This window comes from Vigna angularis, chromosome 2 (genome assembly GCF_016808095.1).
Source record: "Vigna angularis cultivar LongXiaoDou No.4 chromosome 2, ASM1680809v1, whole genome shotgun sequence".
Lineage (NCBI taxonomy): Eukaryota > Viridiplantae > Streptophyta > Magnoliopsida > Fabales > Fabaceae > Vigna > Vigna angularis.
In genome coordinates, this window is record NC_068971.1 from 43,187,306 (window position 1) to 43,206,971 (window position 19,666).

A 19,666-nucleotide genomic window follows, 5' to 3' on the forward strand; every position below is an offset into this window, starting at 1 on the left:
GTCATTTTGAAAAGTTTGAAATTTGGACCGACCATTGCCATGCAGAGGGTCGTTTGAAACAGTAAAAATTTGGACTGACCATTGCCAAGCAGAGGGTCATTTGGAAAGTTTGAAATGTGGATCGACCATTGCCATGCAGAGGGTCGTTTGAAAAAGTAAAAATTTGGACTGACCATTGCCAAGCAGAGGGTCATTTGGAAAGTTTGAAATGTGGATCGACCATTGCCATGCAGAGGGTCGTTTGAAAAAGTAAAAATTTGGACTGACCATTGCCAAGCAGAGGGTCATTTTGAAAAGTTTGAAATTTGGACCGACCATTGCCATGCAGAGGGTCGTTTGAAAAAGTAAAAATTTGGACTGACCATTGCCGAGCAGAGGGTCATTTTGAAAATTAAAATCTGGACTTGACCATTGCCATGCAGAGGGTCGTTTTGAAAAAATTGGACTGAAATCGTTGTACTATCTTTTTGAGAAATTCTCTTGTGCGTTAAGGATTTTCGAAAAATACCTTGCTTATTACGAAATGCATGATGTAATGTCATGAGGGTGCATGAATGCATGAACACACGCATCCTTCTTTTCCTGTTCCTCTCTTTTTTTTTTTTTAGCACCCTTCTCTTAATTAGACTGCCCATGTTTGGAACTCGTTGTCAAACATCGTCATCAAACTTGATGTACGTTCAAAACGTAACCATAGAGAAAATGGCAAGAGACTGTGAGCCCTCTGATGAGAAAGAGGAAGGTGTGACCATGAGTTCAAATTCTCTTTATCGCTTCCTGCAATCCAATTGGGCTTGAACCCGGGAAGGTGAGGAGAAATATGGACAAGAAGTAGATAGCTGAATGATTGTATGTGGAGCTAACATTTGTGTTCTCCTTACCTAGGGAGGTATGGTTAGCGTGGAAATGTGTAAGGCCCCCAAGACTGCCCCAACTTTGCTGTGTAGGCGAAAAGGTTTGGGTAGGAAGGACTGCCCCAATTGGTTTGATTTTCTTTCGTATGCTGCTGGCCGGCTGGCAAAGAGATCCCTTCTTCCTGAGACATTACTTTTTCATTTTCAATTTTTGGACAAATTGCAAGTCATCACACATTATCGCAAAATTAAGCTTTATGAAAATTTGAGCAAACATTATTCAATCCGTGTGGACTTTATTTGGCTTGTAATGTGGCTAGGGCTAGAAGGTATCAAAAGAAAGGGTTAAAGGTCCAAATGAATGCTTATCAGATACATTTTTTGAAACAAGGGTTGTCATCTAGCATTGTGTCAACTATTAGACATTTTGAGCACTTTGCTTTTTTTTTCTTTTTTTTTTTCTTTTTTTTTTTTTTTGAACTCCATTTTTTCATTTTTTTTTTCACCATCACTTTGTGATTTTTTTGTTCTTTTTTTTGTTTTTTTTTTGTTCACTCTTCTTGATGAAATTTCTTCGTTTAATCATTGAGTACTCTTCATTTGCATCATGAGTTGACTCCTACCTGATGACAACCCCTGCTTGGGGATAATTTTGAAAAGGATTTATCTTTGGCTCAAACAGGGTAACAATGGATTTATTAGTGTGTTTTTTTTGGATAAAGAAAGGAGGCCACACATCATTTTGAACTCTGATTGCTTTATTTTCAAAAGGTTAATTCTACGATTGGGTGACCTCAGCATGAGTCCTTTTTTGAAAGTTCTTTTGTTTGTCTCAAGGGATTTGAGGATCACCCTACTAGCGCAAGTGAGGAAAATTTTGGCCAGGCCAACCTGCCCCCAGTGTTATATTCACGACAATCCTTTATTTTGAAAGGAAATGAAAAATGTTATGGGCTCAATGCGATATGAAAGAGGATGCTTTAACGAGAAATGAATACAAGTCGCCCCGGAAACCCTAAATCAGGAGAAGACCCCACATCTTTGCCATTTCAAGTTTTTTTTTTTTCTTTTAGAACGTACTATGTCCTAGACACCTTAATTGACAACGAATTCAACATCTGCATTTTTATTCTCTCTCTTTTTTTTAGTCTTCCACGACATCCCTCATGAACGAGCTTGTGCCAACCGAAAATACCCGCGATGCCTTTACTCATGTGTGCTCAATTATCATTGCCTTTATTTTCCCTTATTTACCTAAAAGCTCAGCGCGACATGCAATATTTCAATAAGCGTGCGAACAAAAATATGAATGAAACCGTGCAGTATTTATTGAATGAAATAACACAGAGTACAATGAATTGTAAAGATCATGTTAATATTCCTTAACAGCATTCCCCCATCACGGAATCATCATGCGTAAAACTTTTTGACCGCATCCGAATTAACCGGTAATGGTAACTCCTCTCCATCCATCCTCGTGAGAATTAGTGCCCCGCCAGAGAATGCTTTCTTCACTACGAATGGCCCTTCATAATTCGGGGTCCACTTGCCTCTATGATCCTTTTGTACAGGCGAGATCTTCTTCAATACCAGCTCGCCTTCGTGGAATTCTCTTGGATGCACCCTCTTGTCAAATGCGTTTTTTATTCTCCTTTGGTACAATTGTCCATGACACACTGCCGTTAACCTTTTTTCTTCGATGAAATTGAGCTGATCAAATCGAGCTTGAACCCACTCAGCTTCCTCTAGTTGGGTTTCCATCAACACTCGTAAGGATGGAATTTCCACCTCAAACGGAAGTACTGCTTCCATCCCATACACAAGCGAGAAAGGTGTTGCCCCAGTTGATGTTCGTACCGATGTGCGATATCCATGTAGAGCGAAAGGAAGCATTTCGTGCCAATCTTTATAGGTGACCACCATCTTTTGTACAATTTTCTTAATATTCTTATTGGCAGCCTCTACCGCCCCATTCATCTTTGGACGGTAAGGAGAAGAATTGTGATGATGAATCTTGAATTCCTCACATAACTCTGTCATCATCTGGTTGTTCAGGTTGGTGGCATTATCAGTGATAATTCTGTTAGGGAGCCCGTATCTACAGATCAACTCCCTTTTTATGAATCTGGTCACCACCTTTCTAGTCACGTTTGCATAAGAAGCAGCCTCCACCCATTTGGTGAAGTAATCGATCGCGACTAGTATGAAACGATGTCCATTCGACGCCTTCGGCTCTATAGCTCCGATGACATCTATCCCCCACATCGAAAACGGCCATGGTGCAGACAACACGTTCAGAGTAGTGGGTGGCACATTGATATTATCCGCATACTTCTGACATTTCTCACACTTTCTCACATGTGTGCAACAATCGCTTTCCATGGTCAACCAAAAATAACCAGCTCTCAGTATCTTCTTGGCCATCGAGTGCCCGTTCATGTGGGTGCCAAAAGTACCCTCGTGCACTTCTCTCAATATCAGCTCAGCCTCCTTTGCATCCACGCATCTGAGGAGGACCATGTCGTGATTTCTCTTGTATAAAATATCCCCACTCAAGATAAAATTGCCAGCCAATCTCCTTAGCGACCTCTTATCGTTTTCAGACACCTTCTCAGGGTATTCTCGTGTCTTAAGATAATGCTTGATATCAAAATACCAAGGCTTACCATCTAATTCCTCTTCGATGAAATGACAATATGCTGGCTCTGCATGACTTTTCATTTTAATCATTGGTAAGTTTGCATCTTGGTCAACTTCAAACATTGACGACAAGGTAGCCAAGGCGTCTGCCAATTGATTTTCTTCTCGAGGTATATGGTTAAACGTGATGGAATCGAAATACTCCATTAATCCCCTGATGTAAACCTGGTAGGGAATTAATTTTGTATCCCTAGTCTCCCATTCTCCCTTCAACTGGTGGATGACCAAAGCTGAATCTCCGTATACATCTAGAACTCTTGCTTTAGATTCGATTGCCGCCCGAATACCCATAGCACAAGCCTCATATTCTGCAATGTTATTCGTACAATTAAAGCACAACCTTGCTGTCATTGGTATATACTGCTTCCGTGGAGAAACAAGCACTGCCCCTATTCCATGTCCCATCACATTCGAGGCTCCGTCGAATAATACTGTCCATGCTTTTTCGTCTCGGTCTTCTTTGTTCTCTTCTAGTAGAGCCATGATGTCTTCATCGGGAAATTCAGGTTGCATTGGTTGATAATCACTAATGGGTTGATGAGCCAGATATTCTGCTAGAGCACTACCCTTGATGGATTTCTGAATAACATATACGATGTCGTACTCTGACAATAGCATCTGCCACCGAGCTATCCTTCCAGTGAGAGCAGGCTTTTCAAAAATAAACTTGATAGGATCCATCTTGGATATCAACCATGTAGAGTGACTCAACATGTATTGCCTTAGGCGATGAGCAGCCCATGCCAATGCACAACAAGTTCGCTCTAACGATGAATATCGTTGTTCACACTCTGTGAATTTCTTGCTCAAGTAATATATTGCATGCTCCCTTTTTCCAACTTCATCATGTTGACCCAATACGCAACCCATTGACCTTTCCAATACAGTTAAGTACAAAATGAGTGGTCTTCCTGGCTCTGGTGGGCGTAGTACGGGAGGGTTCCGTAAGTATTGTTTGACTCTCTCAAAAGCGGCCTGACAATCCTCATTCCACACCACAGCTTGATTCTTCCGTAACAACTTGAACAATGGTTCACAAGTAGCAGTTAGTTGGGAGATGAATCTAGCAATGTAATTCAATCTACCCAAAAACCCTCGAACCTCCTTTTCTGTCCTGGGCGCCGGCATTTCCGTTATTGCTCTTACTTTGTCAGGATCAACTTCTATCCCTCTTTGGCTGACGATAAAGCCCAACAATTTTCCAGATTTTACTCCAAACGTACATTTGGCCGGGTTTAACCTCAGTTTGTACTTTCTCAATCTCTCGAATAACTTTCTCAAGTTGAGGACGTGTTCTTCTTCCGATTCAGACTTTGCAATCATGTCATCCACATAAACTTCGATCTCCTTGTGCATCATATCATGGAAAAGTGCCACCATCGCCCTTTGATATGTTGCCCCGGCGTTCTTGAGCCCGAAAGACATCACCTTATAACAAAAGGTCCCCCACAAAGTGATGAAGGTCGTCTTTTCCATGTCCTCAGGCGCCATCTTAATCTGATTATACCCCGAGAAACCATCCATGAATGAAAACAGCGAGTACTTGGCTGTATTGTCAACTAAAGTGTCGATGTGTGGCAACGGGAAATTATCCTTCGGACTTGCACGATTCAAATCACGATAGTCGACGCACATTCGAACTTCCCATCTTTCTTAGGCACTGGTACAATATTCGCCACCCATTGTGGGTATTTCGCCACAGCCAGAAATCCTGCGTCGAATTGCTTCTGTACCTCTTCCTTAATTTTCAATGACATTTCTGGTTTCATCCTTCTTAGTCTTTGCTTGACCGGAAGGCATTCCTGCTTAAGTGGGAGCTTATGTTGCACAATATCGGTATCCAACCCTGGCATGTCATTGTAAGACCAAGCGAACACATCCTTAAACTCCCTTAGTAGGGCTCGCAGCCCTTCCCTCACTTCCTTTTTCATGCCAGTGCCGATTTTTACTTCCTTTATCTCTCCTTCCTCTCCCAAGTTGAGCTCTTCAACATCCTCCTGATGGGGTTTTATCTCTTTAGACTCTTGTTCCACTAATCTCAAGAGCTCTAGAGAGGGTTCCGGATCATATTCGTAATCATCTTCCATATTATCGACAGGGTGCTCAAAATTAGGAATATCGACATTGTTATTTTCGAAAATTTCATTGTCATATCTGCATTATTTGAATTTATGAAAGAAAGAATAAATAAAAGGGAGAACCAATGACGAATGCAAAATGATGATAAAACACAAACAAACACAATTTGATTATCACGCTGAGCATAACAACTAAACGTCAACCCGTAAGTCTTGAATCCTAAAGCCCCGGGTGAAGCTATAGGATTAATTAAAACTATTACATTTTATTCATATTAAGCATCACGGGTAGACTCAGAGTTTCCCAATTGTTGAGTGGTGCAGCTGGGGAGCAAGCCCGCACGAAACTTGAGCATTCAGAGCTATCTTCATCCTCCACGGCGGCTATATGGCCCGCGTTGATCCATCCAGCACTACGAAAGCTCTCCTTGATGTCACGAATACCAATCTTTTCCGCCCGAGGTTCACGCCTTTCTACATGAGCTAGACCGCGCTCTCTCCTTTCTTCCATCAGCCTTCGTTTTTCCTCTTTGTTGGGCTTGTACCCTAGGCCGTATCGGTTTCTATTCTCAACGACCTGTAGGGGGAAAGTTCGCCCCTGCCCATGCTTGCCTAAACCTCTACCAGGTATATACCCCTCTTTCAGCAAGACCTTGACCATCATGATAGAAGCACGTGACAAATGTGGGCTTACTAAGAATGGTTCCACATAGGCATTCCCCACGATCTCCAATGACTGGAAGGCTGTTTCAAGAGCTTCCTCGGCCACCTCAACATATCGCGTGGACGATGGTCCGCTCACAAGGAGGTCCTCCTCTCCTGATATAATCACCAGCTTATCTCCCATAAAGTATTTCAGCTTTTGGTGTAGTGTGGAAGGCACAACTCCTGCGGAATGGATCCACGGGCGACCCAACAAACAACTATAAGCCGGGAGGATATCCATAACTTGAAAGGTCACTTGAAAGACACAAGGACCGACTTGAACAGGCAATTCAATTTCTCCCATCACCACCCTTTTACTGCCATCAAATGCCCTCACAATCATAGAGCTTGGCTTCATATGTATTCCATCACATGGTAGCTTCTCCAATGTCGATTTTGGCATGACATTGAGAGAGGAACCATTGTCCACCAAGACACGCGCTATAACGTGATCTAAACATTTCACTGAGACATGAAGAGCCTTGTTATGACCTTTCCCCTCAGTGGGTATCTCCTCATCAGTAAAGGTGAGGTAATTATTAGCGATGATGTTGCCAACGATGCCCTCAAACTTGTTCAGCAAAATACCATGCTCGACATGAGCCTCACTGAGTACTTTCATCAACAACTTTCTGTGAGAGGTAGAATGCATAAGCAATTCTAACAAGGAAATCCGAGCAAGCATGCGATTCAACTGCTCCACTACTTTATACTCACTCTGTTGAATGAATTTTAAAAATTCGCAGGCCTCTTCTTCAGATATTTCTTTCTTTTCTTCCTCGTTAGGGGTCTCCTCTACCTGCGCGCCCTTTCCTTTTAAGACCTCCCTAGCTTTCGCGGTCATTGTTGTTTCATTATTATTGGTCCCCTCTTTTGTCACCATTGGTGACGCGAAGATTCGACCACTTCTCGTCATCCCACCTATGCCTGTTATGTTCTCAACGGCCGAATCTGCGCCTTTTCCCTCATTTAACACACGTACTTCATACGTCCAAGGGACCGCCTTCTCGCTTTCGTAAGGAAAGGGAGAGGGCGCCCGAATGATGACAGACGGCCTTTCTTCAGTCACTGGCACAGGGGTAGTTCTAGTGAAATGGATCACCAATGGCTCAAGCAAAGTCACGTCGGATTCCCCGCCGATTTGTGCGAACACTTCACCCTCCTTATCCTTGCAGCGTACTTGCATTAAACTTCTATCCAGCAAGTCCTGTAAAATATCTTCAAATTCACCACATTCCTCAATAGAGTGTCCATCGTCTGGATGAAGTGCGCATGTTACGTCCTCGTCACAATCGCCTTTTAAAAGGCCCACCTTTATCAACGCCTTAAAGATAAGTTTCCTAGAACTTTGGATTTCATTCGCGTATCTTATCAGCTCATGTTTTTCATTCTCGACGGCATTCGTCGAGGCACTCCCATGCCCAGCAAGCGGATTAGTCTCGACGCTAGGTTTGTCTTCTTCAAACTTTAACCACCCCGAGTCGATTAGAGTCTGTACTTTGTGTTTAAAAGCCAGACACCTCTCAGTTGAGTGACCAACACCTCCCCCATGGTAACTACATTTGGCTTCTGCATCATAACCCCTAGGGTACGGAGGTTGCACGGGCTTCATCGGGCAAATGGCAACCAAACCCCTTTTGATGAGATGGGGTAACAATTCTGCATAAGTTGTAGGGATATGGGTGAAATTAACAAATTGGTTCCTTCTCGGGTAAGCGTTTTGGCCCGCATTCTGATTTGGACCTGCAATTGCCCCAGCCCTCCAAGTATCAGTTGAGGGCAATGGCGGTTGATAATACCCCTGTTGTTGTTGAGGCCTGGCTTGATGAGAAAACGCCGCATTAGCTGCATAAGGGGGTTGCCCCGCATATGGTCGGAAGCTATGAGTGGGAGCTTGACCTCCCCACGCAGGCATTGCCGATGCCGCATGCACATCCCCTTCCTTCTTCTTTCCCACATTGAAATTGGGTTTTTTGTAATTCGCAGTTGCGGGCGAATTGTATGCAATTTTCCCACTTTTAACCCCAATTTCTATTCGTTCCCCTATTATAATGATATCGGCGAAATTAGCAGATACATTCGCGACCATGTGCTCGTAAAACGGCGCCTGGAGAGTGTTCACAAACATTGCCACCACCTCCCTGTCATACAAAGGTGGCTCAACTTGTGCAGCTAACTCTCTCCACCGTTGGGCATATTCCTTGAAAGTTTCGTTGCCCTTCTTTGACATATTTTGCAGCTGCAGTCGATCCGGTGCGATGTGCGTGTTGTATATATACTGCTTTATAAAGGCGTCTGCCAGGTCCGCCCAGCAACGGATTCGAGACGGCTCAAGATGGGTGTACCAGTTCAACGCTACCCCGGCCAAGCTGTCTTGAAAAAAATGGATGAGTAGCTTATCATCGTAAGCGTACGCAGCCATCTTTCTACAGTACATGGTCAGATGGCTTTTCGGGCATGTATTACCTTTGTATTTCTCGAACTCCGGCGTTTTAAATTTGTGCGGTATCGTCACCCCAGGAACCAAACTCAGTCTTGCAACATCTCCGAACCCAGAGCTTTCCACTCCTTCTATAGCTCTAAGTCTTTCTTCCAGAAGTTCCAACTTATTTTTAGTTCTGACGAAGCTATCGAATCCCCGGACTATTGTGGTATGCGGCGCGCCCCCGGCTGAAGGATCCTCCTTGACCATTACGTGTGGCACTACAGTTACCCGCGTTCCTTCCACTGCGGTCGACTCATTCGCAGTTACAGCTGTCATGGGTGCCGAAACTAGGACAGGGCCCTGAGTACCGATGGGCGGTCCACTGATGATTTGGGGGAAAGAGAAAGACGCATCTTCTGCTTCCGAGTAATCTCCCATAGGGGGAGTGTATCCTGGGGGGAGGCCATACATCGGGAACGAAATCGATGGGCTCAAAGCGTTAAACTTTGGGGGATAAGGGGGGATATTCCCTTCGATTCGTGCTGACGAGGACTCTCCCGCAGTCTTAAGAGATTCTAGAGCAGTAAGGATCTGACCCATCTGGTCCTTCAGCTGAATGATATCGGCTTTGATAACTTCGTGGGCTTCCTCCCAATCTTCCATAATTCTTGAATTGGCCCGGGTTCTGTAGGGATGTCGTGGAAATTTAGCCGTTGTCCCTCACTCGTACTGCTTTATTATTTTAATCGAATTAAATTAGATGAGAATGAGATATGCTAAAGAAAAATATGATGCATGCTAGTGAAGGGTGGAAATCACAGGATCACGATAACATCGATGATGGAAATTAACACAAGTTGGTACCAAACGAACAGTTCATATCTTTCATTTAAAGAAAAATTCAGTTCAATACATTGCCTAAAGGCACAAAATACAATAATCTCATCATTCCTGAGCTCGAGCGATGAAGGATTTCATCTCGCCTATCAACCATTTACAATGATTAATAAAAAGTTTGATTTCTTCCGGCGGGTTACAAAAGTGGGTACTAGTTTCAGCGTCCAACACCATCTTGGGGATGTCTTCAATTGCTCCGTTTGCCAACATAGCCAATTGAGAAAAACTCCCCTTCCAGTGCTTCACAGCCTCTTTTTGCTCTGCGATGTGATCTTCCATTCGCTTCACCAACGCCCGATGCCTTCCTTCAAATTCTGTCGACCTCCACCGTTCCTCCCGTTCCTTAATATACTCCTCCATTTGTTTTATAAGAGTTCGATGCTCTTCTTCTGCTTCTGCTAGCTTCCAACGTTCCTTGTTCATATCCGCCTCAAAAGTCATGGCCATTTCCTTCATCTCGTGCCCCGCTCTTTCTACCTGAATCTGCGCTTCTCTTAGCCTTTTCAAGGCCTCTCGTTTATCTCTTTTGGCCTCTTCGTAGAGGCACTTCCACTGTTTTCCCTCTTCTAACGCCGCATTTTTTTCTTTCCTTCTCATGGCCAGCTCTTTGCTTGCGGCTGCAAGATCTTGTTTCAATCGGAATGTGTAATCTCTCTCGGCCTTTTGATTTCTGACAATTTCTTCATAGGCCTGTGCTTGTTCTTCTTTGTCATTCCTCATATCAATAAGATCATTGTGCGCAGTTTGTAATTCCTTTCCTAACCTAGCATTCCTCTCCCTCAATTTTTTTACTTCTTCCTTCAATTCTTTCATCTCTTCACTCTCTAGGTCTCGGGAGGGCTCTTCATTAACCAGCTGATCACTGATTGGCTTGAAAGGCAATTTGACTTCCCTCACCCTCTCCAGGATCCATGTATGATAACTAACTTTGTTGTCCACCACTCCCAGCCTTAGATCCCTTTCCGCTCGCACAACGCTTTTCCAAGCACTTCTAACTTTCCTCAGTGTCTCAGTGAAGTGTCCATCCTCATAATAGATGAATAGCGTTGTGAGGTAGTCCGGTGAGGGTGCCCCCTTCATGGGATGTCCGAATTGCCTTTGAACCAACACAGGGTTATAATTGATGCAATATCGGGTACCTATGAGGGGTACATTGGGAAAGTTGCCACAATGATAGATAGAGGGCTTAACCGCAAGCCAAGGAAAACGCCACTTTACTTTTCCTCCATTCAAACCGGCAAAGAATTGGGCCCACTCATTTCCCCCTTTGTCTTTAGGCCCCTGGTGTGACGGATCTTCTGACGAACACCTGCCATCAACCGACCCTTTACATACACGCATAGTCATCCATGCATACAGCGCCGGCAAACAACACAGAATTCTCTTCCCTTTCCTCTCATGGCAAAAACTCATGGTCCCATAGACATCCGCAAGGACTGCAGTCACAGGATTCTCCAATCTCGTCTTTCTCGCTACGAAGACATCTATTGCGGTATAATCCACAAAGTCTTCTATTTTGGGGAATAAAACCACGCCGTATATGGTGAGAGCTAGCACATCCATAAAAGTCTCCTAGTCTTCCTTATCAGCCAGATGGTGTAGGTACTGTTCCAAATATCCTTGTGTCAGTCCACGTACCTGATTCCTTGTTACCATCCTGTCTTCAAGTTCCTTGAGAGGTACTTTCATTATAGCGGCAATGGTAGGGATAGCGGTGTGATGCTCTGAATGCTGGTACGGAGTGGTACCCTCTAGTGGCAATCCTAGGATGCGCTCGAACTCCTCTACAGTTGGCGCCAGCTGAAAGTCTTGGAAGGTGAAGCATCTTAGTGGAGAGTCGTAATACTGTGCTAGGGCTGTGATAGCAGGCAACTGTACCTCAACTTCCATTAGGCTCAACAAGTCTCCATACCTCTTCTTGAAAGCTCCTCTTTTTATGGTCTTTAGTCGTTTGCCTAAACTTATGAGCCCTGACAGATTTCCCCCATGAATCCTCAGGCGGGGTTTCTTCCTTAAAATGATAGAATCAGTCTGTGGTGTGGCACCAGAACTCGTATCAACTTCCATCCAGTGAGACCTCAAGTGAACACCTGTGATTTCCCCTAAAACCAGCACGTCACCCAATGATGTATGAATATGATGCATGAAAATACAGTGAAGTAAAAACAATATGATGAACAAAAACGCATGCATGGTATGAGAATGCAAAGTCATTATTATTATTTTTTTTGAAAAAGAACAAACAGTGTGAGAGTTACAGGTATATACATTTCTCCCTTTGTGCCCTAACAGAGGTTCAACGCTTTTGGAGTTCAAGGTCAAGTATATGCAATCTCACAAGGATGGTACCCTGAACCTAAAGATCAATGGTCACTAGAGCTATGGCTCTATTCATCGTTTCTCCACAACAGTCAGAGTAATCAACTAGATGTGGAGACACAAATGAAAAGAACAGACTCTAGCTGGGGTTCTCACGATAGCCAAACAGGAAGTATGTCCCAAGTGTCACCGCTACACAACCCCTCTATTTCTATGTTGCACTCAGACCCGGGTATAGGGTCCCACTCATGATATGTATAATGTGTGTGTGAAAGGAGAATGCAATTGTACACCCCAAACCCTCACCTGCAAAACAACCAGAAAATTCCCAGGCAGATATAACATGCTTTCTATCCTAGGGTTCAATGTAATCAAAACAAACACATATACAATTATGACAAATATCAAACAAAGATAAAGAAAAGAAAGGGAAGAAAAACACAAAGAAAAACCACATTAAATTCGCACATCTAATTAAATGGCCTGACTCTCTGGCGTCCCCAGTGGAGTCGCCATCTGTCGCAACCGGAATCGCGACGGGACGACGATCCAAAAAGAAACGGGTTTGGAAAAGAGATTTGGAGTCGCCACCATAGTTTATTCAGGAAAACTACGGAAAAACCATAAGATAATAAGACACGGTCCACGAAAACCAGATTTTGGGTTCGGGAGTCGGTTACGTGTAGGGAAGGTATTAGCACCTTACAACGCCTGCCCGAAGGCAGTACCTTTAACTAAATGCACGAATATGATGTGGTTTTCAAAATGTTTGACTAGTCCCCAAAATATATTTTTTTAGTTTTTTGGGCCCGACAAGGATTGACCTTGCTCCTACGTATTCTCATTCAAAATGAGAAATCAGGGTTACGTAGTTCTTTTAGAAAAAACTGTTTGAGGAAATTGTTTGGAAATTGCTTGGAAACCTGTTATGGATAATTTGGATTTTTGGGAAATGAACCTGACAAGGACTGGCCTTGCTCCTACGTATCTCCACTTTTGATGGAGAATCAAGGATCACGTAGTTCTGGCAAGGCAATATTGTTTGTTGATTGAAATTGTTGATGTTTTTGGTTTTTGAAGATTTTATATGTTTTTGGTATTTTTATTTAAGAAAGATAAAAGGTTCTTAGCACAAGGACGATGCGAGCGATCACACGTGTGCTTAACCTTTAAAACGTATTTTTGTAATTTTTATATTTAAGAGAGAAAAAAAGGTTTTTAGCACAAGGGCGATGCGAGCGATCACACGTGTGCTTAACCTTTAAAACGTATTTTTTTGTAGTTTTATTTAAGAAAGAGGAAAAGGTTTCGGCACAAGGACGATGCGAGCGATCACACGTGTGCTTAACCTTTAAAACGTATTTTTGGTAATTTTTAATTATAGAAGAGAAAGAGGTTTTAGCACAAGGACGATGCGAACGATCACACGTGTGCTTAACCTTTAAAACATATTTTTTTGTAATTTTATATAAGAAAGAGAAAAAAGGTTTCAGCACAAGGACGATGCGAGCGATCACACGTGTGCTTAACCTTTGTAATTTTTATTTATGAAAGAGAAAAGGTTTTTTAGCACAAGGACGATGCGAGCGATCACACGTGTGCTTAACCTTTGAAACATATTTTTTGTAATTTTTATTTATAAATATTTTATTTTTAAAACAAATAGATATTTAGAAGAAAAAAATAAAATAAAATAAAAAAAAACAATAAAAAAACAATAACAACAATAGAAATGATAAAAACAAAACACATAGTGGGGTGCCTAAATGAGAAAGTGGGGCTGCGGAACAAAATTGGGGCTCCTCCGGTTTGTAGAAACGGAACGGGCCTCGACCCAAACAGAGGGGGGGGGTGTGGATGGAGTGCGCGTGTGGCAGGAAGAGAAGGAAAGTAAACCGCACCAGGCCCAAGATCTCTTAACCCTAATCAGAAACCCATTAGGGTTCCTCCAACTTCATCTCATTTGTGTAGGCAGCCCTGAGACCTAGGGTCATTTCTTCTGAAGGAAAGAAAACAGAGACGCCCATCTCTGCCACCCACGGCCATGACCCAGCCTCCCCACAAACCGGCCACCGCTAGCCGCGGTTCGCGGCGTCGTCAACGACGACAGACGCCACCGGAGCCATCGCCGGCCCCAACACCACGTTCCCCTCCTTCTTCTTCTCTTCGCGCGTGAGAGAAAAGCGCTTCCGTTCATCGCCGAACACCGCTTCCTCCGAAACCAGCCACTGCGCCACCGAAACCAGCCACCGCACCACCACCTCTTCCGGTCTTGGCGTAGGCTGCTACCCCAAGCGCCACCGGAACCGTCTCCAACCGCGGCGCCTCTCTCTCGTCCCTCTTTCTCGTCTTCGCCGGCAATGGGGAGATCCCCTTCCCCTACATTTTTCACACAACACTGCCACCAACCGAACTCCGACAGTTACTCCCCCTTTATTTGAACTTAGAACTTGCAACCGACGATTATTCCCATACCCCTCTGATATCCATTTTCTGTTTTGAGTGCTGGAATGAAGTTATGTGATGGGAAGCATGGTTGGGGTTAGGAACCAAGTGAGTTCTTTTCTGTTTTTCAGGTACAAGATGGGGGGAGAATGGAAAATGATGAGGAAGGTGTTTCTCTGTCCCAGTGAAAGAGGAATCAATCTGTGTATGTGAGGAGCAGAGGGGTTCGGTTCTTTCTAAGACTAGAAAACAATGGGTTTGGAACAGAAAAGAGGATTTAGCTTGGGTTGAGGATATGGAGGAAAAATGGTCCGGATGGTTTCAGAGGGCTGGAGTCAGTGCCCCTGGCCGCGGTCATGAGGTGTAAAGATGAAGATGAAGGTGATGAAGGCTGCTGGATGTTGGCCGCGTATACGAGTGGGGTTATGCGGTGTTATTGGTGACACAAGGATGAAGGCGTTGGAGATGATGAGCAGGGCGTGAATGAGATAGGCCGTTTGGCCGGGGGGCAAGGTGTTGGAGGCGAACGTTCGGGAAAAAAGAAATCCCGAGAGGACGATTGAAAGGAAACGGGGATGAGGGCAGACACTATACACTGGGTATTTTGATTAACGTGTGAAGTCACAAACTGCTATGTAATGATCAAACATCTTTCATACGCATAACATCATTTATTCACACCCAGTCTCACATTCATATCTAAATACGTAAGCAGAAGCATGCATTCCCATCAGACACGACCAAGAGTTTAGATAAAGAAAACTCACCTCCGCAGCTTTAAGACGTTTCTCCTTCTGAGTTCTCCTTCTTCTCTATTCTCGGCGAGAAGTTTCTTGTTCTTCCAGGGATGAATCCTCTTCCTCTGTCTCTTCTTTTTCGTAACCCCTTTTCTCCTCTGACGAGTGATGTCCTCGGATAGCCACCAGGATATCAGGATCCAGTTGAATCAATGCTTTTCTCTTTGTCTTTTTTTTTTCTTTCAGCCCTCCTTTTTTTCGTTGGCCAAGTCCTCTCTTTTCTCCTCTGTGAACTCTCCTCCTTTTTTTTGCTTTTGTGATTTTTGGCGTTAAGATGATGGACGTTGGCGGTGAGGTCAAGGTGTTGGGTATGGTGATGGTCGTTGGCCGTATCTATTGGTTATTGGAAATAGGTGAAGATGAGGTGGTTATTCGTGAGAGGAATCCAAGGTTGGGGTTGATGTGGCTACGGTGGAGGGGAGTTTTCGGGTGTTTGAGATGGTGGCTTGCGAGGGAGGAAAAAAAAGGTTGGAGTCTCTGTTCTGCCGAATGAGTGAATAAGGATGTTCGTTTTCTTTGATGTCCCCCCCCTTCAATCCGTGGAGTCCCCCAAATGGTTCTGGTGGTAGTGGTCCCAGGTTCCCCTTCCAAAGAAGAAAAGCCCAAGATAATGGGTTTCCTCGTGTTCCCCCAGAATGTTCCCTCGAATGTCTTCCCAAGAATGTTCCTTCTCTTGAATGGCGTAAAAGAACACTTTGCAGCTCCAGATGGCCACCCGTGGCAGACAACCCAGAAAGTGAAAGCGTCAGAGAAACCCATACTGTAAGCCGCCACTACTTTTGGACGCTCGTCAGCACTACTCTGGGACTAACGCTCTTGAAGGATAAACGAAACGACCACTCACGAAATGACCGAACGCTCAAAACTCGAAACCGAACGTTCAAACCGAACGCTCACAGAGAAACCCATACAGACCGAACGCTCAACACTCAGTTCCCAAAATGAGACCGAACGTTCACAAGGAAAGACTGTGGATAACGAACGCTCGCAAGCTAAACCATTATTCGGACGTTCGGCAAATAGAGAAAATGAGCGCCCGTTCTCATTGGTGAAAAACGAACGACCTTCAAAACTATTTGGACGAGCGGTACAACAGTGATAGGACGAGCGCTCCAAATCGAGGACGAACGTCCTCACTATGACCGAACGCTTAAAGATTGCTTTACTATTTGGACGAGCATCGCGAACCAAGAACGAACGTCCAGCAGAAGATCGAACGAACGCTTTACTATTTGGACGAGCGTCGCAATACCCCATGTGCCGAACGCTCACTCAAAACAAAACGAACGAACGCTCAGATTATATGAACGAACGCTCTACTATTTGGACGAGCGTCACAACAACGCTAGGACGAGCGCTCCAAATCGAGGACGAACGTTTACTATTTGGACGAGCGGTACAACAGTGATAGGACGAGCGCTCCAAACCGAGGACGAACGTTTACTATTTGGACGAGCGGTACAACAATGATAGGACGAGCGCTCCAAACCGAGGACGAACGTCCTCACTATGACCGAACGCTTAAAGATTGCTTTACTATTTGGACGAGCGTCGCAATACCCCATGTGCCGAACGCTCGCTCAAAACAAAACGAACGAACGCTCAGATTATATGAACGAACGCTCTTCTATTTGGACGAGCGTCACAACAATGATTTAGACGAGCGCTCCAGACCGAGGACGAACGTCCTCAAAAAACAGTATGACCGAACGCTCTTTCTTCTTTCCCCCTTTTATTTTTATTTTTTTATTATATTTTTTGCAAATAAATTTTATTAATCTACCCGGACGAAATTGAGTGTTGACACCTATAAATGTGTGTTTTTTCTAAGTAACAATTGTTGCAAAACATCTAAAGATATGCATATTAAACTTATGTTGCCATTTGTTGAACTCTTCAATCCCAACTTAATTAACTGATCTAAAGTTACATAAAAATCATTATATCATTTAAACAATCTTAATTTTTTAATAAAGTGTGTAAGAGTAATGCTAATGTGGACATGTTGTGAAGTGATGAGAGAGGGTCAGATGAAGACTTCTTGACAAAAATACAAGGACCGTAAAAGATTTTAGAGTTGCCAATGTAGAAGAAAAAAAATCATAATTTCAGATTTTAAAGAGCGAGGTTAATACTTTCTTAGATTGTAAAGGTACCCAAAAACATAACGATATTGAGATGTCTAAATCCAATTCTTATTTTATTTAGGTTTAATACATCATTTGGTTCTTACTTTTAGGGGTTTGGTTCAAAGCGATCCTACTTTTTAAAAAAGTTAAATAAGACCTCATATTTCGTTAAAAAATGGTCAATCCGATCCTTTTTGTTCACGCCGTTAAAAATATAATGGTGCAAATGCTACTGTGGCCAAACCTGCGTGAGTTGTGCAGTTTGATGAATACATGGCACGTTTGAAGAGGTTGCAATATGTAAATATTTTAAAAAAATTAAAATTACGTAAGTTAGGTGCAAATCCCAACAATCACACCATCTACAAATCCTCCAACCTGGTCCAAAATCACTCTCTGATTATGATAGAATGACAACGCCATTACATTTGCATCAGAGGGCTCCACCCCAATAATCCTCACCTTTGGATTAACCCTCTTCACATAACAATCACCGCAGACTAGATAACTCCCTTTTCCAACAACTCCCAAGGAAGCTTTGCCATCATATTATAAGCTCCACGAATTTTAAATGAGAAAACGGGTTGCAAATCCTCTCTCTTGAGCCAAACCTTAAACCCGAGTTTCCTATAAAGCTTTGGCGCGAATTGTAAAGAGAACTCAATTGTTACGTCGTAGACCTTCAAAGTGAGAATATTCGTCAAATAACTCAACGCATTCATCACGCCGTCGCCACCACTGTCGGACCGAGACCGGTGGGGAACCGCACCAACGTATCCCGGTGGGTACTGAAGGAAATCCGGCAAGACCCGGAGGCGCGTGGGAGCCACTAGCTAGGTATCCTTTTGCAAGTGAAGAGTTTTAATGCATGTGGGGGCCACAGATGAAGAGAAATATTATATTTTCTTCTTGTATAGTGTTGATGTTGGAATCCAGAGAGTTAGAAGGGCTTCTTGATATTGACATTTAAATGGTTTTTGTGGTACTTGAGAGTTTTTGTGGTACTTAAGAGGAAAATCATAATATGATTACTACCAAATGCATGAAATTGTTGTTGTGCATGTGCTGCTATGTCCCTTGTTGATAGGTAAAGTACGCAAATGATATTTTTGGGTTGCATTGGTGGATTATAAGAATGGTGAAGGGTTACAGGCTAAGGTTTTCGTTGTGCAGATTTTAAATTTTGGGTCTATAAAATAGGTCTAGGGAAGCAAAAGGAGTTTTCTTTGAAGATATAAAGATTGATGAGAGAGGTGGAGATGTTATCTAATGGTAACGATTTTTTGTTAATAAGCAAGAATTATTTGTTTTAATTATTATTTGTTTTAGTTATATTGATGTCGTCCTAACTGTGAAATATCTAGTTTTATGGATTTAGTAAATTATATCATTTTTGAGTTATTATTGAGTGGAATAGTATATAGGGTGAAATCTGAAGGTGAGTGTATAAAACTGGTGCATTGTTGGGTAGTGTCCAAAGAAATATTCTCTCTCTAATCAATACATCAATATCTCTCTTCAACCATTCAAAATTATTTACGTTTCTATCTCTCAGCACGTATTCATCAAACTGTACAGCTCACTCAAAGGATTGGATTGAACATATTTTAACAAAATATGAAATCTTACTGAACTTTTTACAAGATAAGATCACTTTAAACCAAATCCCTAAAAGTAAGAATCAAATAATGTATTAAACCTTTTATTTACGAGGAAATACTATGCATTAGCTTTTCAATATCTTATTTTTCTTTATTTTGAAATGTTATGTTTGAGACTATTAATATTACTCCTTTCATTAATAAACACTCAATTAATATTACTTTTAATAAAAATTCATTCAAAGATTAATTAAATTTATTGGGTTAACTACGAATTTAAACTAAGAAAAAAGAAGAAAAAAAATAATAACACAAACATACCAACTGAGTGAGATTTTAGTTTTTGTAAATATCCATAACAAAAATAAAAGCAGAGAAAATAAATTCCCAATTAAAATTAAAATAAATATACTATCATATTTTTATTTAGCCTAATAGTTAATATCACCTTTAAAGAAATTATTTCCCCTAAAGCTTTTACTTTACGATGCTAAAGTATTTAAAATGTTTTTCAGAAAACTAAATTCGTTCATACTAATGTTTTATTATACAATTTTATTTATATTATATTCTGAGAATCTGAATTTATAATTAAAAAATAATTATTTAACCTTTTTTAAGATATTCGCTAAACAATTTGTTTTAGACAACCCGTGCCTCGTTACGATCGCAAATGAAACAAAACATAATCAGACATGTTATCAACACCAAAGGAA

General features: G+C 42.4%; 1 pseudogene; it reads right to left on the minus strand.

The window, feature by feature from the left end:
- Nucleotides 1-437: 437 nt before the first annotated feature.
- LOC128195366 (uncharacterized) lies at nucleotides 438-9,221 on the minus strand (annotated as a pseudogene).
- Nucleotides 9,222-19,666: the final 10,445 nt, after the last annotated feature.